The 20,319-nt window shown below is 42.2% G+C and overlaps 1 protein-coding gene across 11 annotated transcripts in view; it reads left to right on the forward strand.

The window, feature by feature from the left end:
* Positions 1–3,551: 3,551 nt before the first annotated feature.
* Positions 3,552–20,319, forward strand: part of SLC16A12 (solute carrier family 16 member 12) — a 38,519-nt gene continuing 21,751 nt past the window's right edge. For 2 of the 11 annotated variants that reach the window (XM_075758302.1, XM_075758292.1), the window contains exon 1: positions 16,999–19,702. The gene's annotated coding sequence lies outside the window, so the exon portion shown is untranslated. The other 9 variants (XM_075758293.1, XM_075758296.1, XM_075758300.1 and 6 more) reach the window with 9 other exon arrangements.

The raw sequence follows: 20,319 nt of genomic DNA on the forward strand, positions 1-20,319 counted from the left end.
GAAGACATTATAGAAGTCTGTCTTTTCTATGTATGGAGGTTGTTAGGCTTGGTGATCGAAGTCTCTTTATTCACAAGAGTAAGACAAGAACTGGCTTTTCCTTTTCTAACCTATTTGCCTTGCAGACCTGTTGGAGGAAAGTAACCCTTTCAGCCCCTGAACTTCCCACCTACCCTGCTGTGGTAGGAAGGTGATGGTATATGACTGGCAACACAATGATGGGAACTTCTGGCAACAAAAAGAGACTGAATACACAAACATCGAAGAGCTGCTTTTAAAAACAAGAAAAATACCTTAATTAGTAAAATATTACTCAGGCTTAAGTCAGAAATCTATCAATGAAGAAACCAGTTTTCTGTCACCAGTCAGAAAATTAGCAGCATTAGTCTTATAGCAATTAAATGGTAGATAATACCATTCCATGTCTCTTTACTGTTTTAAATTTCACTTCTTGATCGGGTAAGACTAGGCTCCAAGCCTGTGTGCAGACATGTATTCGTCACCCAGGAATAGTGAAGGATGCCTCTACCCGGGCCTACCCAAAAGCACGCTTGTGCACATGCACGTGCAAAAGGTTGTGGTCCCTTTTGCTCTGCGGGCCTCTGGCCAAGTCCCAAACCCCTCACAGCATCAAAGTGTTTTTGCAGCAGGAAAACCTGGACAGAAGGTGGGTTGGTTTGTGCTGAAGGGATGATGCCTCAAACCTTCTCCTACCGAATGGTGCCAAGGCACAAAGAAGGGTCAGGCACTGATGCTGGTTCTCCTGCCAGATGGCATTGCCAGCCCCGTGCCAGCCCCTGCCCCTCCTGCTGAATTTCTGTGCTAAAAATACCTCGCTCAGAACCTGTGAGGCACCTCATTAGCTGCTGCTGCGTGGCCAGAGGGAGCTGGACCATCTCGGTGTCAGAATGGCGGCAGTTTGTCCGGCGCTGCAGGCATGAGGCTGATGCAGAAATGCAAGGCTGCGGAGAGTCAGCATCGTAATATTTACAAAAATATCTTGCTATACAGAGCAGATAGTTTCTGATGTACTTTTAGCTGGCTCTGGTTTAGGTCTCTGTCTGCACATGCTTAACTTGGAGAGAAAAAAGCAAACATGGGGGGGAAGAAAACCAAACCACCTTGCACATGCACAGAGTGAAAAAAAAATTGGCTGTAAGGTTGTGTGTTGCATAAGTGCCCCTGGAACTAATCTGGTACACTTCCAAATAAAACAGAAATCTTTGATGCTTGTAACTTTCTCTCTGGGTGGAACGACAATAGTTTCTGTGTTTAAATCTGTAAATGTTTGCTGTAGATATTATCAATGGACATATTTTATTTAAAGGAGTATATTGAAGTTTAAAGCAAAGAAACTGTTCTCCCTGCCTGTGAACACAACAAATACAACAATTAGGTAGTAAAACTGAATTGATAGTAGTCCTAGCTGTTAAGCTGTGCATTTTACAGGTGAGCTGGAGAGAAAAAATGTCTGGAGGCACGGTGTACCCTGGGGCGAGTGAGGAGCTCTCCCTGAAAGCCCCAGCAGCCAGCGAGTGCCAGCTGGAGTTCTTGCCTGAGGTACAGCCAAAGTGACTGCTTTTCTGTGTTGTGGAGAACCGGTGGTGGCTCACTGTCTTCTCTTACTTGGTATCCATGTGCTAGTTTGGGGAATAGGATAAAGATGACCTGCGCTGCTTCGGGCTTTGAACCCCAGTTCAGCCTTTAGCTTGTGCTTTTCCCCAAGAGTTGGTACAGGCGAGGCTGTGGTGATGACCAGGACAAGGTGCTAACACCAGCTCTACAGAAGAGCACAGCAAGCCGTACTCGTCATCCAACATAATGCCATGAAAAATTGTAAAGACATGGAAATAGTTAGCTCTTCTTGGACTAGAGCAGCCTTACAGGCCATGTTTCCTGTATGGATTGAAATAGCCTAAGCCTCTGGTCCACAGTCCAGTGGGTATGGAGAGAGACTGGAAATGGCTGTGCAAAGGCTTGTTTCCGGGTACAACTAATTGAAATTTATTACTCCCATGCTGTGAAAAAATCCAACATGTAATTAATGTTTTTTTTCTGATGTGCAATGAAATTTAGACTCTTAAAAATTTCCTTTTTCCACCAAAAAAACCCCTGCTAGCGGGAAGCCTAGCAGCTGCCAAAAGAAAGGCATTTGACAGATACATTTTTTTTTCCTTAAAGCTCCTGCCTTTGTACAACCAAAAGTTTGTTAGAACCATGTTTCCAAAGGGACATTTGTTTTGATGAATTTTTGTTTTCAAGTGAAATTGTTGCATTGGAAAATTCTGTCTAGCTGGAGTCCTGATCTTTGTAAAATACATGCATCAAAATATGTCCAAAAAGCTTACTGTATGTGCTTGGACCAAGGATTTCAATGACAGACCAGAAAGAATACCCCAAATAAACAGCAGCAAGGCAAGAGGTTTGAAATGTGGAAGTCTGTAATCACTAAAAGGAGATGAATCATCCTCTTCAACTAATATTAAGTATTCATCTGCCTGTACTTAGTTTATATCAAGAAAGAGAGGATATTTCCAAAGATTCTGGATGATGATACACTTGTTTAAGTAAAATAGGTTGCAAGATGTACCTGTATCTAGTTCTGGGTGTCATTAGAAACACGGCTGTTAAATGCATGTTTTTGCTCTGAGGCCGTATGATGGCCTTACGTTCCAGGGTTTGCTAATGGTCATGTAAGAAGTGAGGCGGCCATGGGACAACAATTACACCTTCTCTTTTTTCTAACCCAGATTCCATATGTAACTTATACAGCCACATATTTTGAGGAATTCAACACGGTCTTTTGACCTTCTGCTGAAGCCCTGTATGTCAGTAAGCAACAGAGCTTCGCTTCACCTTTAGAAAGGAGCCTCTGCTCACAAGCGGTAAGTGAGTACTTCACCTTCTCACCTTGGAGTCAGCAGGATTTGGACTGTAGCTGCGGAGGAGGAACTGAGGGAACTATAGGGACTACAGTTTGTCCAGCCTGTGATATCTTTGGTTTAATTTCCAGACATATCAGGGAAGTTGTGTCCTCTTGACTATAGGTTGCCAAGGGTTGTATATCTGCATGTTAGTGACCAGATCTGAAACTGTTACTCCGAGCATGTTGTTACAGTATATCCCTGTACTGTTGGCTGGCTGTATCAGGGAGGTGGAAGAAGAGGGCAGAGGAAGGAGGATAGTGCAGTTTTCAGTTTACCACAGGTAATTGTATACAAAGATTCAGTTAAACAACATACTTTAAGAACATACATGTATAGGAAGGCTGTTCATCAACTGTATCGTGGCACCTCATCATCCTCCAAACTGTAAAAGTATTTATCTTGCCTGTTAAATTCTATAGTGTCAGAGTTTCTGATTATTTTTGTGGTTTGGAAAGTGTAAAAGAGTGTGAAGGTATTATTCTTGTGTGCATAGGGACCAAACCAAAATGCCTCCATTCCCAGTCTTCGCCTGATCAGGCGCTCCAGGTGAGGGAATGTACTCCTTTGATATTATCATTACAGCAGTTCTAGACGAGCAACGTGCACACTCCTGCAGCCCTGGAGGGATTAAGGTCATTACAGGTGAGTTATGCGGTGCTGCTTGTCAGACTACTAGATGGAGCAGTGCAATGGATCATTTATCCGATGTCAGCAGTTGAAACTTGCATGAGAAAAAATCTGTTCTAGCAGTGACAAGAGGAAGCCTGTCCATGAATGTGTAAAACATGAAGGTAAACCAAAAACCTGGTATTTCTATTATTGTTAGAGTGTTGCTCCAAAGAGCCAAATGAAGTCATGCATGTTGTTTTGGTGATACCTAGTTTGTGATACTCCAGTGCTGAAAATGAATTTATATGAAATTCAAATAGCAAAGAAAGCATGTTTTAAAGTTGTTACGGTGCCAATGGCCAGATCAGCAGAGTATGAGCAGCATTACTGCCTCTCTGTGTATTCCTGGATGTAAAATACATGAGGTGGTTTGTGCGTTCTTCTGTGGTGCTCTGACCGTATTCTTTCCACATGAGAGAGAGGAAAGCATTACCTATTGTTGACCCAGATGTCAAAATGTCAGGAGCCAACATAGATAACCACTGTCATTCCCATCACTGATGGGGAGTTGTCATAGAGATGCTGCCAACAAGACTTGCAGAGGAAGTTGGCTGCGATGCTGAGATCCCCAGTCTCTTGAGTGGTAGCTCAATGCACAGGCTATCTTGTTCAGAGCTGTCCATTATCTTGTGGTGTTACGCAGTACAAATAAAGCCTCTTGCAATTAATTAGCAGTGTATTTTGGCAAGGAAAATCTTTCAACATTTAATCCAGGTAAGGTTAAAAATCTTTCAAAAATATTACAGAACTGTAAAAAAAGAGGAAAAAAACCAAAATCTCAACAAGAAAGTAAGAGCTGCACTTTTTTTCTTGGTCAAGAATAAGTTTCTGTTACCCACAGTTGGTGGGGAAAATCTACCCCCTTTTCTCTACAGCTGCCGTGAGCTGCCGTGCCATAGGAAGGGGAGTACTCGTGCTAGGGAAGCTGTGTGTAGGTGGTGTGGGCTGCCCAGCGTGCAGCTTTCCCCCATGGTGTGCAGAAGGAGGGGGAAGTGCTTGTAGACCAGTTTCTCCTAGACACCTCACGCCCCTGTGCTGCACAGACTAGCTCTGTCACCTGGAAAAGAGAGTCTTTTCCAATTAATAATCTGCACTGAAGCTGCTGTGCTTACCCAAATCGTGTGTATTTCCTTACACTGAAGGATTTTGGACTTACCCTGGAAGAGCAGTGTAGCAAACACCTTCCAGCCACCCTCTCCTCTGGGTCTGCTTGTGCACTCCTGGGAGCTTTGCACTTGCTCTTTATAGCAGTGCTGAAAGGTTCTGGGTGAAAGACAGGAACCAGGCAGCCCTTGTCTGGTGACAGTGTTTGGGAAGGGTAAGAAAAGTTCCCATTTTATCTTTGTTCTCATGGAAAGTGTCACAGGATGTGTAATGTCCCTTCTGAGCAAAGACCTGCTGTTTTCCAGATCTTGTCTGAAAACCCATGCAGTATTCAGCAGGCCACTTGGTTTATCTTCCTTGGATAAACAAAAGGCTGCTGGAATTTGAAACTTGTTCCAAGAGTCTAGGGTCCAAAGCCTGCTGAAATCTGTGTGAGTCCTGCCCCTGGTCTGGGGCTTTGAATTGAGTTTGAAAGTTTAAAGACTAGCAAGCAACAGCAGCGTGACTCCTAATGGCGTATAGGACGTGCAGGGCTGGTGTATGTGATGGAGGGCTATCCATATGCACGAGTTTTGGTGCTACTTCCACGCTTTGAGTGTTGCCTGACTTTGGAACAGTTTAGAAATACCTTCTGAAATGCCTGAGAGCACTGATCCAGAAATGCCAGTACAGGCTTTACCTTGATTGGGGGAGGGAAACCCCCTCTTAATGCGATGAAAGTTCCCACGGCACTGTTAAGACGCCCTTTTCACGTTGGCGAAGGTGGTACGCAGGAAGGGATTCCCGGTCCCTCTGATGACAGCTTGACGGAGCCGGAGCCACGGGAAGGGGAAGCGCCCCGAGGAGCCCACCGGGTCCCGCTGCAGGGCAGCCCGGCGAGGCAGCGCCAGAAGGGAACCGGCTGCCACTCTCGCAGCCGGCAGCTTTTTCCCTGCCAGCCGACGAGGTGGGCGACCGAGGCGGCCGGGGAAGCTCCTGCGGGGTCTTGGGCTCCTTACGGAGCGGATGAAACCGCGGTGCTTCCCGGCCTCCTCGCCCCCCGTGCTGGGGGATCCGCGGTGCCAAGCCCTGCTCAGGGTGTAAAGCCCGGCCCCCGCCCCGGGCCCGCGGGGGCTGCGCGCACCGACGGGCCCCGCTCCGCCCCGCCGCCGCGCTCCTCCCGCCGCCGCGGGGGCTGCAGCCTGCAGGTAGGGGCTGCGCGGGGGCCGCGGGGCTCCTCCCGACGGCTGCAAGCTGGGAAGGGGGCAAGCCCGCCGGGGGCTGCGCTGGGTTTGGGGGCGGTGGCGTGTGTGTCTCCGTGCCGCGGTGGCGGTGTGGACATCGCTGGGGCCGGCGGCTGCGCCGCGGGCGATGCGAGGGAGCGGGCGCGGAGCGGGGCGGGCAGCGCGGTGCTCTCCGGAGGCGGCGGTTTGCAGCGCTCCGGAGCGGCTTCAGCTGGGTGGCTTTCGTGCTCTGCCTGCATCATGGAGCCTAGAACTGCAGAAACGTTTTTTTTTTAAAAAAAAAAGTTAATCCTACTATTAAATTAAGAAACTGTATATATGTGCACATATATAGAAGCTACTGGTTAGATAAAATGCTAGTCAGACGGTTAAAGAATAAACAGCGTTTCAAGTTCCTAGATGGTATGAGGAAAACTTAATTCTCTTTTTTTTGTTGCATAAGCAGAAAAAATAGACCTGTTCAGTGACGGCTGTGAGAGATGGCAGCGAAGCTTTGCTGCGTGCGCCCTGTCAGTGTACGTACAGACCCTCCGGGCTGTTACCTATGCTGGCTTACCCAGGCTGCTGCTGTGGGTGTGGAAGTGGCTCCCAAAAGAGCTCTGAAAACTGAGGCGCAGACTGTTCAGTGACCGGCTGGAAGAACTGGTCTGCCATCTACCACAGAAATAGTTAGCTGTGAAAGTGGCTAATCGCAGTGATCCCTATCCTGAATGGCCTTGATACTTCTTCTGCGATATTAATGTAATTCATTTCCAGGAGAATATTTAGTCCCTTGCAGGACTTAACCGGGCGTGCAGTAATATACTTAAGCCAGGTGGTATTGTTGGCATGTGTCTTACAGCAAATTTTGTGTTCAGAGGCACGCTAAGTTCAGGAAACTGTTCAGTGAAGAAAAAAAAAAAACAAAAGATACAAGGAGTATTAACCTTATTTTGAACTTTCTGATAATTTGCCACTCATTTATTGAAGTGTTCTGATTAATATCTCTAGGGGTAAGGTGTTAGTTGGGTATTTGGGATGAATTTGGGGTTGCATGATAGTCTTTTGACTGAATTGATTTCATTAAGTTAACAAGCTGGTTGGGGTAGCTGAGTCTGTCTGTTGTTGTAAGTCCGCTCCTGCAGTGGCAATGAGGAAACGTTTCCGTTAGCACGGGGAAATTCGAGGAAAACATGAAACTTAATGAAGTGAAACAGGATTGCATTTTGCTCAGAGTGATTCTATTATGCCTCAGTTAGGGCCATATTATTACCTCAAATCACTAACTGTTACTGTCTTTTGACTTGAATTTTTTTAGCTATATATTGCTCATTATTTTATGTGCTTCTTGTTTTATATTTTTTAACTTGCATTATGTTTAATTTTTACTTTTCCACCTTTTGCAACAGTGTAACAGAAGCTGTATTTTAACGGAAGGTTTCTCAGGCTTCCCTTAGGGGTTTCCGTGTTAATGCCTTTAAAATTCAATCATTAACTTTTGCCTTAAACTCAAGTTGGACAGTGACAATGAAAGACGATATTGCACAGTGTGTAGATTTATTTTACAAAGCTTTACCTGATACGTAAAGGGGGGAAACCTCAGAAACCTTCTTTTCCTCTGGCTTGCATATTCACTTCAGCTACAAGCTGTATTTTGTTTACCTAACTGAATGGCTTGCTACAGTAGATCTCCTGACTGGATTTGATGGGTTGGTTCTTGCCCATGACTGCGAGAAAGGGGACTAGGAGACCCCCAGGGATCCCTTCCAGATCCGTATTCCTGGGCCAAGATCCTACGGACTGGGCACGGCAAGGGGGAAGATTTTTCAGATGTTTTGATGCAAGTACAATTGCTTCCTCAGGGAGAAATTTGGCATGTGTTTCCTTAGACAACCGTGCTTGCGTAAGCAGCCCCCTGCCACCCTCTGAGCTGTACTAGTACAACCATTTGTGGGGCTGGTGGTGAACCGCATCGGGGAACTGCCACAGGTTCAAAAACGCCTTTTCTTCTTTGGTTATTGATTACTTTTAACTCTGACCTGCCTGACTGTGTGGCTGCTGTGTGGCCTGGGAGGAGGGGACGTGTGGCAGGGAGCAGGAGGTAAGGGCTGTTTCTGCTGGCATCGCTGCTGCTGAAAGAAGTAATTGCTTATCAAATTGTGGTCAGTAGTAGATGACATGTGGTTATGGCAGCTGCTTGGAAAATGTAGCTGAATGCTCAGATATCTTAATGCAGTTAGCTGTACACATGAAGAAATGATAATGTATTTCTCTTGTAATTCTGAGTTTTCGCTTAATGATTTTGCTTTTGGGATATATTAGCTATAATTGCATAATTTCGGGATACATTTTCTATACTATTCTCTCTTGCAGTATGAGGGTTTCAAAAGCCCTTTTTTTTTTTTTTTTTTCTGGAAAACAGACCTAGGCATCATAGGGGTATCAGTTTTATTAATCAGATTATATTCAGCTGGATAGGTGGATGCCTAAAATTCTAAAAGGGAAGACTAAACCACCTCTAAGATTGTGCCTCTAACCCTAGAAAGCATAATTGTCACCTGCATGCAATTTACTCTCTTCTACATGTAATGTTAAATACACCTTTGAATGTAGTGTAGACGTGCTGTTAAATTCTGAATGGCAGAAGTGATTAGGCAAATAGCACTGTTTTAATTGGTATGGTGAGTCTGAAAAGTCAGTGGAGCATAAGCTTTCTATAATCTGCTGTAACTTATTTCAGCCTGGAGTGCATTGATGCTTTTGTGCATTGTTTTAGGACTTGTTTTCATTCTTACTGTAGACACTTTGTTTCTCTGTCGTGATCCAATTGTAGCCAGAAGAAAATGCTTTCAGCACATCAACTTCTGTGTATTATGTGTGTGTATTTAGAGAATGATGGTATGCTTTCTCGTTCGCAGAATTTGAAGGAGTAATTACTTGCTATTACAGTCTTTATTCAACAAGAAAAAAATCACAGAGTTTTTTCTTTTAATCTAAACCAAGATACTGTATTAGAGTTAAGAAAAATGTTACCTTTATTATTTGTCCTGTGGTGGGGCAGACTGCAGTCTGGATTAATTTCTTAGTCTAATGTAGATTTTAAAAAAAAAAAAAAATCTTCATTTTATCCATTCTTTCTAAGAGGTTTCTTGCCAGCAGCCTTATGAGAGCCAAATACATCTTGTGATATATTGTTGCCTGTGTTAATTGACATACATTGATGTGTCTGCGAGCAGTAAAACTGCAAGCTACAGCTCCAGCAGGCTGTGGTAGGCTCCCAGCCTGGGGCATGGGGAAGTTTGGAAAGGTGCAATCCTTTAGAATCAAAATCAAAGACATTCTGGCTAATCGCTCAATTTTTCTTCACTGAAAATGAAGGTGTTTTCTATTCAGCTTATTGAGCTGCAAAGATAGTTTTGTTTTCTTCTCCGGAAGCTGCCTGCACTTGCTATGATGCGTTAAGTGGAAGAGCATGTTGCCAACAGGACTACGTACCAATTCAGCTGCTTGATCCAGACCGTCTTTTTCTGGATTGTCCCCTTGTCTCTCTTTGGCTTGTAGGATGCTGAGTGCAACTACATGCAGGGCAAGCTATAATCTTCTGAGTACGAAATCTTTGGAGTTCAGGTCCCTCATCCTTCTAGTTCTGGAAGAAGCATTCACCGTTTTCAGTACCGGAGGGCAGGGTGGTGCTGCATGCCCAGCTGCTCAGGTGGCACCCGTGGAGGTACAGATCAGGATCTCACAGAATGCAGCTGTAGCCAGGAGGCGCCGACAGTATCTTTCTTTGCACTGTAAAGGCAAAATCCATCACTTCTGTCTCTGCAGCATTTTAAGCTGTGCAGGCCCTTGAGGCAACAGATCATCGCTTCGGCAGCAAGACAATTTATTCAGTGGTAAGATTAGCCAGCAATTTGTGGCAGACTTCTTCCCCAGAGCCTGCGGCAGCTACGAGTTCTGGAACTGGCTTGAGGGAATGAGACAATATATTTTATTAGTGAGTTGGGATGAGTTTAGTCTTCATCAGTAAAACTCTATCAGTTACTTTGCATACAATACAAAAGCTATTGAATAGTTGTTTCTCAGCTCAGTTCAATGTTGGAGAATTGCAGGTTATCCACAAAGCAGGATTCTTGGTGCTTTTCCTTGGGACTTAAAACAAATGAAGTAGCACTTTTTGTTGTTGTTTGGTTTGTGTCATATTTGTTAGTTTGTGCTTGTTTCATATGATGGCATAATGAAGTGAGAAGATAGTAAATTAAGTGGTCTTTAGTGTTTGCTTTTAAATAATGTTACCTGTTTTCACTGAAGGATTGTTGGTCTTTCCCCCCCCCCCCCCCCCCCCCCCCTTTTCTGGTGTTTTATTGTAAGATGGTTTTCTGGGCTTTGGCGTGAATGCTGTTTCAGAGTGTTAGGTAAATAATGGAGAAGAATGAAGCAGCTGTCTTTTTTTGTGTGTTGTATGTCTGGTCTATGTTGTGGATGTATCTCCACACTTGTATGCACCAGGAAACAAGTTTGCAAGTTGAAGCAAAGTGTAAGTTGGGTAATGGTGTTGAAGTGAATGGAGTTAAAATTAATGTAAAAACAATACATCCAGGATGAACTGGGCTCCTTTTACTATTAAAAATTATTTTCTTGAACTGTTCTTGTTGTCACAAGGATCTGTTCTGTTTCTGGGGAATATTATTCTTGAATGCTTCTTGAATGGTAAGTACGTTAACTGCTGCCAGAGGATCGTCATAACTGTGTCCAGAAATTGTGGTAATGTGCAGCTCTAGGCCATATGTGGATATTTAGTTATAATATACATTATTGCTCTTTTAACTCACTGGTAGGTTATTTATGGAGAACTAATTTGTCACCTTTTTTCTTTCCAAGTTTTTTGTGCGATCTGGGAGGGACTGGGAATTATAAATTTTCCTTCTGCTAGATGAGAGCTGGCCTGTGCTTGTCAAGAAAAACGTCTCTTCTGGTGTTGCCACTCGGTGATACCATCAAAATGATGTTCATAGCTTGCCAAGAGACATGACCAAACTTCTGGGATTCCTCAGTTTGCCAGTGTCCTTGCCTACACGCACCATTCATACTCCATCTCTTCTGGGGTGACAGTGTACCTAATGTTTGAAAGCTTCTCTTGAATCCATTTTAAGCATTAAGGAAGAGTGCAGATGAAAATATGTTAAAAGCAATTTCAGTTCTCGATTGCAAAGTTGGAAGCAAAATTCCAGATAGGAGACAAATAGAAGAAGAAAACATTGTCTTTGATATTTAAAAAATGTGTTTCCCAGTCATTGCAGAATATCCTAGAGGCAAGTTTTGAGTACAAAAACTGAGAAGATGTTTTGGCTAACAACCACCAAACTCCGGCATCCCCTTTTCTGAATAGGACCTGAAAGTAGTTTTAAATTTGGGAATTTAACTCCTCATCCTCAGACCTTAGCAGGACAGTGCTGACCTCTTTCTCTCCCTTTGTTCAAGATGGAAACAGTCTCCTGTCTTTCACTTATTTTAAATTCAAAGCTTCCTTCAGTTTCTGGATTTCTCCCAATGTGGATGTGATGACTCACATTTCCCAGATGTGAAATGCAAATGTGGGAAGTGGGATTCTTTCCCCTGCCTCTCTAGGGGTTTCTCAGAGTCTGTGGTGCTGTTGAGTTTCTTAATTAATGTGTCCCTCCTGATTCAAATGATTTTCCTGCTCACCACAGTGTTTTTGGGGCTGTTACAGTACTTAATAAGTCATGTCTTAGAGTGCTCATTGTACATGCATTTTAAACTTGGTTGGCTTTGAGAGCTTCTTGAAGACCACAAAAAACTTCTTAATTTAGTCCATTGATACAGGCAAATACCTCCTCCTCCTGTCCATTTTGGGGCTTATCTTGTCGAGTTGTCACATTTGACAATATCAAGCTCCTTCAACAGGGAGTGTTTGGAGCTTGTTCGGGCAAGCTGCTGGTTGGTGCCCAGTTGAGAAGCTGGTAGTACAGGGCTGTGTGCTGCTTGTCTGTGGTCACTGTCCCAGTTCCTCTCTGCTCTGTCTTCATTTGCTGATACCGTGATGGACTACGTGATCCCACATGAAACCATATGCATTACTCGTATGCTTCCCCCAAGGTACTGGGGTATTTTAGATTGGTAATTTCTTGGCTTTGTGTTTGTTCCTCTCCTTCAGAGACCCCTGTAATCAGCCCTTCAAGCTCATCACCTTTATTTCCCCATAAAAGAACAGGGAAAGGAAGAGCCGAAATAAACATCGAAACCAAAATGGTTCCACTTTCCAGGCATGTGCCAGCTTCACCATTCTGGCACTGAAATGCTGCATCCAGTCTCTCAGCTATTGAGGCTGAAATTCCCTCGGCCAGGGGCATCATGCTCAGCATCGCCTATACAGGCATGGCTCAGCATCAATGTTCAAGTAATATCCATAGCTGGTTTTAAAATGTGTTGCAGCACTGAACTTGGTGGGAGCAGGAGGGCTGCCTTTTTTATCATGTGGGCTAATGTCTGAGTTTGTAACCTAATGTTTTGAGTTGGCACTTAAGGAATTGATTTGATGTGATATTCCCATTTGAATGTGTTTATGTTACATTTCTCATTAGAAGCAGCTTTTTTTTTTTTTTTTTTTTTTTTAAAGAAAGAAAGAAAGAAACGTTTCTGGTAGTTCACATTCTTTTTTAAGCATTGCAGCCTTCCAGTTGAGATCCTGCCACTTTGGATAACAAACCACTGCCCATCTCTTTTCACCATAACCATGTCGTGTGCTGCAACATGTCCTGGAGAGTTCTCTCCCCATTGACTGTATCTGTTGGCAACCTTGCTTTCATGCAAATATTCCCTTAATTACATTTTTCTTCCATAAAAGCTTGAAAGTTACACTATCTGACCTGCTAATAAACCAATACTCCTTGCTTTAGATATAGGCAATGGGCATTTGGAAAGCTCCTGCATGAAGCATCCGCTGCCTGTTGACTCCCTTTCTACCTCTTTGCTAAACTTCTGTAATAGAATTTCTTTACTTAATTAGTCTGAATGGTTCTTGGAGCAGCTATAGCATGATATCAGCAGTAGCAAGCAAAAGTGCCTTTTCCAAAGGGACTGAAAAAAGTCCTCCTGTGGGCAGAGAGAATTTTGAAATGAAAATCAGCTGAGCAAGAAGAGTCAGCTGAGAGGAGCAGCACTTCCCTTCTTGAAGGCACTGAGTTAGGCACAAAGACCAGGTAATTTCTCCACTTGAGCAATATTAATGCAGTAGCATCTGGGCTGTTTTGTATAAAAGCTGTTTTCATTATTAAGTATAGAATTAATATTTTCTGTTACCTCATCTAAAACAGTTCAGACTATTTCTCTGTGCATCCAATTAAGTGTTCCAAATATTTTATTTTGGAAATGCAGATGCCATAAAATACAATTTGATGACAACAGAGAAATTGGCATTGGATGAAAAATGTACTGAATGTGGCATCACAGCTGATCACAAAGGGCCCTCAAGCTCTCAGCAAAATATGCAATTTGTGTCATTATGTACTGAAGGACCTGGCTTCCGCCCTAAATATATGAAAATCTCATCAGTAAAAATGGGATGTAATTGGAGAACAATTGTATTGGTCAAATTTCATTTTCATTGTGCAAATTGACATGTGGCTGCAATGCAAATTGGCAGGGCAAAAAAGCTTTGTAGCAGAGACATCCCTGTGCATCCCAGCCAGAGCTGGCTTCCTGTAGAAGCAAACACTGTTATTTCTATACCCCGTTCTTCAGCTCAGTGGTGCACAGCACAGATTAGCAGTTACCATTTTGGTTTGCTTAGGGATTCAGATGCTGAGTATGCAGGGCAGCAGAGCAAGGCAGTGCAAGAGAGAACGGGAAATTTAGGATGAGCTGTGACGCATCCCCTGCCTGATCCACCTCCCTCTGCTCTTCGTGAAGCGACTGTTTCATCTCTTTCTTGCTTGTGGTCAGAGTTCGTTCTATCAGCATCCATCTAATTTAGCCTGGTGGGGTAGCAAGTTGGAAAGAATAAAAAGAATTATCCCACACAGCTAGTTTATTCTTAATGAAATTAACAGAGTGGAGAGTAATCCTGGGGAGTTGCAACCCACATGATGTAATTTTGCCTTTTACTTATGGTGCACGCCACACAGGAACAGCCTACATGAAACTGATGGTAAAATGGCACTTGTCAGAGTTTCCAAGTTCTGCTTGTTTGCCAGAGAAGGTGGGATAACAAAATTCTTCAAATAAGAGCTCTTCACGGGCATCTCGGGTATATTGGCAGAGGTATTTTGCAGAAGACTCCTTCAGCAGGCAACTTTACTCTTTTACTTCTACCCAAATGAGAAACTAAGTCTTGGGAGACAGTTGTGAAAACCTGCTACACAAAGCTACTCCTTGGACAAACTCCTTGAAAATTAAAACAGTTAGTTTTATTGCACCTAGAGAATAAAGGAAGCATGTATACGATGTTGTTAATGTATCAATGCCTCCTGACAGGGAAGGACTATGCAGTTGGCACTGAAGCACTAAGTAATGAGTTGGGAAAACATGGGTCAAAAACCAGAGAATGCGAAGGTGGTGACAGGCAGGATAATGTGTGAAACAAGTGGATTTAGGGTGGCTGTGAAGGAGGAAAAGGAAATCAGCTAGCACTTGAGGACTGATTAAAAGTTGGTTGGGATTTTTTTTCTTCAGGTGAATTTGGAAGTTTGTAGTAATTTAAAATTTATCAAATGCAACCTGCCCTAATGTGAAGTACCTGCTCAAGAAGAAAAACAATCTAATGATGCAAGATTTAGAGCGTGCAACAGAGCTTTGCTCAGGAAGGTTCATAGGCAGACATTGTTAGCAACATCTTTCAGGTGTTTTTCAGGCTACCGACATGCACAGGTTTCACTTAACTGGAAATGGAAACTCAGCGAGAGATCTCTTAGCTGAGAAATAGATATTAATTTAATTTGACCTTCATTTTTGTTTATCAGTTTTAATGTGAAATCAAAATTATCCTTTTGTTATTATGGTGTCAATGAACTTATGGGTGAACCAACAGTTCCCTGTAACAGCTGTTCTTTGGGATACTCCAGGTTATTCTTTCAGGTAATTCAGAAGATGCAATTTAAATAATGCTATCATAATAATTGTAGTTTGTTCCTTAGGTGAAGTGAATTTGCATTGTAAATAGAAGATGTTCTTTAAAAAAAAAAATCACTAGAGCCTGTTCTCTTTCATGGAAAAAACTTAATTTCACTTAGAGGAGATTTTAAAGAATATCATCCTCTGTGTATCAAGATATAAACATTGGTTTTAGACATATTTTTTGTTGTCTGATCATTCTTGAATTATTTTTGCCTCTTGTCATCCATGTAATAAGCTGTTTAAAGTGAAACTGATCCCACTGAAAGGATTATTGATAATGGGATCTAGTTAAGGGACAATTACAAGGTTGGCTGGAATAACAGGATAAGAGGATAACTGTTGAGTCCTCCTTTTAAGTCTTGTTTTTTGGTTCTCAGGTTGACATGTGGTGAGACTTTGACCAAAGGATACTCTATATGACTGTCCCATCTGAACAGCTAGCAAATGCATTTCTTCACGATGGCTCCTTGACCAGTGATGTCAATAAGGAAGCTGAGATAGAGGAGTCAGGACTACTTTTTTAAAAAAACCCCAAATTTCTCATGACTCTATGGGAGCATGGTACCAGGTTGAAAGCCTATACTTATTTCTACAATCTTTTCCTGAATTTCTTAGCCAGGTGTTTGTTTTTATAACCTTGCTAATGCAGTGGTTCAAGATGCTGTGATAAATGGCCTGCAGCTGGTCTGTAGGCTGGCATGAAGCAGCAGAGCCCATATAGTTTGCTTCTGAAGTGTTTCCATTTGCGAGTTTGCTAATAGGAGTGTTTGGGTGTTTTACAGGAGATTCGGCAGGCTGGGCTGGTTCTCTGGTTGTGAATGCTCTGATGCTCTCAGCTGCTGTAATTAGGACTGAGTTTAATAATAATAAGAGATGGAGCATTTTTATCAATTCTTTTATGACTAGTTGTTAGATAAATTTCTAGGGTTTTTTTTCTTAGACAGTATCATCCTCCTTCTTTTTTCCCTTTTCAAGTCCTTTAAAATTTCCGCTTTTATGGGCTCATTTATCATTGCTGTCTAACATTTAACAAGATGACTCCCTAACGTCTTGTACTGCTCCTCCGTATGGGCTCTTTTCCTCTTTCCTTTATAGCTATCTGCCTTTTCAGTGTAGCTGTTGAAGAGAAAAGACAAACATGATACAATCTGGGGAAACTGGTTTCCTGTTTTTCTACATACTGTCTCATTACTCCTAATGTAACTCAAACTTGTCTTTTGAAAACTTTCTGCCCTCCCCACTTACAGGTTAGTTTTCCTGCAGGAGGCACCTTTGGGTCCTTTGCTGCAGAGTCCTTGGTCTCGTGCTTTTTACGAGTTAAGCTAATTCCATGCTTCTTGTGGTCAGATATTTTTTCAAGCGTTCTCTCCAATTACATCTCCATTCCTTAAATGTGAACGTAGGCATGTTTGAACACTTCCTGTAATATTCTGCCTGCTGACAGCTCTGTGTGTCTATGGAGCTGCAAGGATACAAGCTGAGGAGCTGTATGGGAACTCCAGCGAAAATGAAAATGGAAATTAACTTTTAAAGAATTAAAATAACCAGAAATATGGAGAGCAAAGGTAAAACGTACTTAATAGGACAGGTAGATTTTTTTCATGTTTCACTTACAGAAACAGAAACACTCTTTATGGAAAGAAATGTTCTTTGCCATAAAATTGAGAAACTGTATTTCTGGGCTGCAATACCAATTAGCAGAAGTACACCCTTAAGTAGCATGGAAAGTTCCTGCTGATCATTCCTGAAAATGATGTAACCAAGCAGCTGCACCAGTATTCACTCAGCAGAGCGAACTTGAGGCATTTTTCTCAAAGATTTAAATATTCCCTTAAAGCTAAAATAAGCTATTAAGCAAGGATCTAGGTGAAATATGGAAGGCTTGGTGAGGCTGGATGGAAGACTGACTGAGCATGAAGAATGTGCTGATCTGCCCAAGACGTGTTGGTTGTTTGTTAACTTTCAGTGTGTGATTTCCCTAAGACAAACTGTTACTTGTGAGTAGGTGCATGTTTTCACGATGTGCATGCTGTCAAATATGTTCTTCCTGGCCAGAGATTTATTTTTATGGCATGTTAGAGTTTTTCCTCTTGACCTCCATCTGTTTCCTTGTCTTTCATTTTAGTATTTGATGTTTCCTTCCCAGCTTAGTATCTTCCCTGTTGTTATTTTCTGAAGCTTGAGCGCAGTGACACATACATAAGCCTCCTTGTACAGAGGTGTGTTCATTGGTATGTATCTATGGCTATATTATTTATATATTATTATGCTTTTTTTAATAGACTAAATGTGATTTGTGCAATGACTTTTCAGAAATACCTAATCCTGTAACGCAACATTCATCAGTAGCTGCTGTTGGAAGCCTGCTTCAGGAAACAGCAGATGTCCTGTTTTTTGTCTTAACCTGTTGTCTTTCCAGTATTTAGAGATTTTTCTTCCATTCCTGCTGGGGATTATATTACTGCACCATTGTATATACAATAATTATATATTATCGTTATTAAAGGAAAAATTAATAGTGGCTTTGAAATTATAGAAGGGCTATCTGAATTTTAGAGTTCAAGGTTTCAGCTGAAAACCTCCCAAGAAAAATAATCGTTACAGTGACAATTTGCTATCATATAGTGCGTTTTGTCCATTAGAAGAGCATGTATGCCATTAAGTATCCTAATAGCTTTGTTTCAGAACATAAGCTTGTGTGAATGAAAGGAAATAACCTGCCTTGCCTTTTCATGCCTGATTAGTTTTTGCAAACAAATCTTGCCTATTGAAGGAGAAGATGATGAATTGACACTAACAGCAGCCCTAGAACATCAGATAAATAGAGACAATCTTCTGGATAGCTTGTTCTGTAGGTACAGAATTTGTTTTCTAAAATAGTCATCATCTTCCCCTTTAGAAAGCACTTGTGTAAGATTCACATCTTGAAAATTAACAGTGAAAAATATTTTTCCATGTGAATTGTCAAAAACCCAACAGTGCTACTCAGGCTCTGAACATTTCAAGATAGGGGAAAAAAGGTGTCTAAGTGCAGTTCCTCATTTTACTAAAACCCAGCCAGGAACCTCAAGGACATTATAAACCAAATTAGTTTCGCATAACTAATAAGTCTTTTCTGTAAACCGAAGGGCTGTAAAGATGACAACTGCGAAAGAGCTCAAAGTACAAGTACGTTTTCTGGAAGTACATCACAGAGGTTTCTAGATGAGGGCACATCAGTGTCCCATGCTCCTGCCTCCTGCTTTCGTGGCTTCCCCTCTGCCAAGGAGTGTCTGAGCGCTGGGTGGCAGCTCCGCTGGGACACCACAGAACGGTTGCCGGTACTTCCGCCAGGGATGTATGCTGGAACCGGTGTCCATCTGCACTGATTTCTTATCAGGGATGAGACACAAAAACTAGCAGCAGCCACAGCTTTTGGGTGGCTTTTGGCACTTCCAGATGTGTGCAGGAAGATGTGTCTCCATAGCCTTCCTGTTTATCCAGGCACAGCGGCACTGTCGGTGCCTGAGCGCTCCTGGGGTGCCTGATAACCTCCTGATTCTCTCTGGAGGGATCAGAAAAGCATTTATTTGGTATCTTCCTTGCCAGGTCATCTCCAACTAATCTGAGAGGTGGATTTTTGGATCCTTATCGCCAAAGTAGAATCTGGGGTGCAGAATCTGTAGAAGAAGGGGATAGTAGTGATTTTCACAGACTGACTGCGTAATGGTCTAAGAAAAAATGTCCTACTCCTGCATGTCCCATGGCAGCTTTGCAGTGGTATTCTTTCTCAGGGCAAGATTTTCCTGAAGATGGAAAAATTAATATACCAGATGTAGGAAAAGTGTCAGCTGAAGACCACTTTGAGTAAAAACCTTTTTCAGCATTTTCAAACAATTATGGTGGTATGTTAATATTTCTTTAAGTATATAATGGGATATTAATAAGTGCCTGATGATTCAGAAAATGATTGGACTATCACATACTTAAGTTTAACTGTAAATGAGAATTGCTTGGGAAAATGTTTAGTCATCATTAATGATGTGTCATAAATCTTAAAAAAACCCAGATAAATGCAATGTAATTATAAATCAATAAACATATAGGTAGCTCTGTAAACAAACCAACCTTCCACAACTCTTGCCTACCCACCGTGTGTTAAAAATAATTATTAGAAATATTAGGAAAATGTAGAAATATTTTAAAATGTAGAGATACTAGAAAAACAATAAGCATCAGAAAATTCTGACGTGATTTTGTGCTCTCAATATATACCGATACATCATGAGCAACCCCTCAACACTAAAAATTCCAAAACATTGCCTTAGAACTGTTGTAGTATAATTGCAGTTATTGGACAGCAGTGACCAATTATTTCCTCCCCAAAAGGTTTCCTGAAAATTTTTGTAACAATTTTTTGCTTTTCTCACTTATTTGCAGGAAGGGGGAAGAAAGGTGTTAAACTGGAGACAGTGATGGTAGCATGCCCTTGCCCCCAGCGGCGTGGCTGTTGGCTATCAGCCAATTAGTAGTGTTTTCAGGGAGAAAATACATGTTTGATGGAACGTGCGTGACCAGAACCTTGCGAAGGGAGTGCATGCTGATGGGCTCAGCTCGGATTTCAGTACCATGTACTCAAGGAAAGTAGTTGAGCCCTCTGTTATTTTCACCACAGTGAAAAGTGAAATGGTGAGCACTGCACTTGCTAGTTTAAAAAACTTTCAGAACGTCTATCAGAAATGCACATTTCTAAGCGGGGTTAAGTAGGCTAAAGTTAAGCTTTCTGTATAAAGGGTTTTTTTCTACAAAAATATTCCTTTGTATTTTTTTTACTCTCTATAGTTAACCTGCATTATTTAAGGACTAACCTAGCCAGAAACTATGTTAAATGGCCAGAAGGTTTCCATTATAATTTGCTTAACCTTTTGCTGGAGACCCATTCTCTCAGGCTGTTGTTTTTCTGTTAGCCCCATCCAATGGTTTCAGAGAAAACAGAAGTTCACATTATGTTTTTCATCTGAGTGCTACCAACTCAGTAACTGTTTCTGCTGGGGTTCTAGCCATGCCATTTGGTTTAGCAATTTCTGGCAAATTTGACAAATTAAGGAGCCAGTGTTGCAAAGCGATTGTTGTGAGAGGCCCGCGTGGCTCTTCCTTTCCCAGCAACACGCTTCTTGGTAGGGAGTGACTAAATGGATGTTGTGCCGTTCTACAACCTTTACTTTTTACCATCTTTTTCATGTTTCTGCTCTGACTATTTTTGCTTGTGGGTAAAAGGGAGTTTTTTCAACTCCCACCCCTCTTTT

The sequence above is a fragment of the Balearica regulorum genome, chromosome 7 (genome assembly GCF_011004875.1).
Source record: "Balearica regulorum gibbericeps isolate bBalReg1 chromosome 7, bBalReg1.pri, whole genome shotgun sequence".
Classification (NCBI taxonomy): domain Eukaryota; kingdom Metazoa; phylum Chordata; class Aves; order Gruiformes; family Gruidae; genus Balearica; species Balearica regulorum.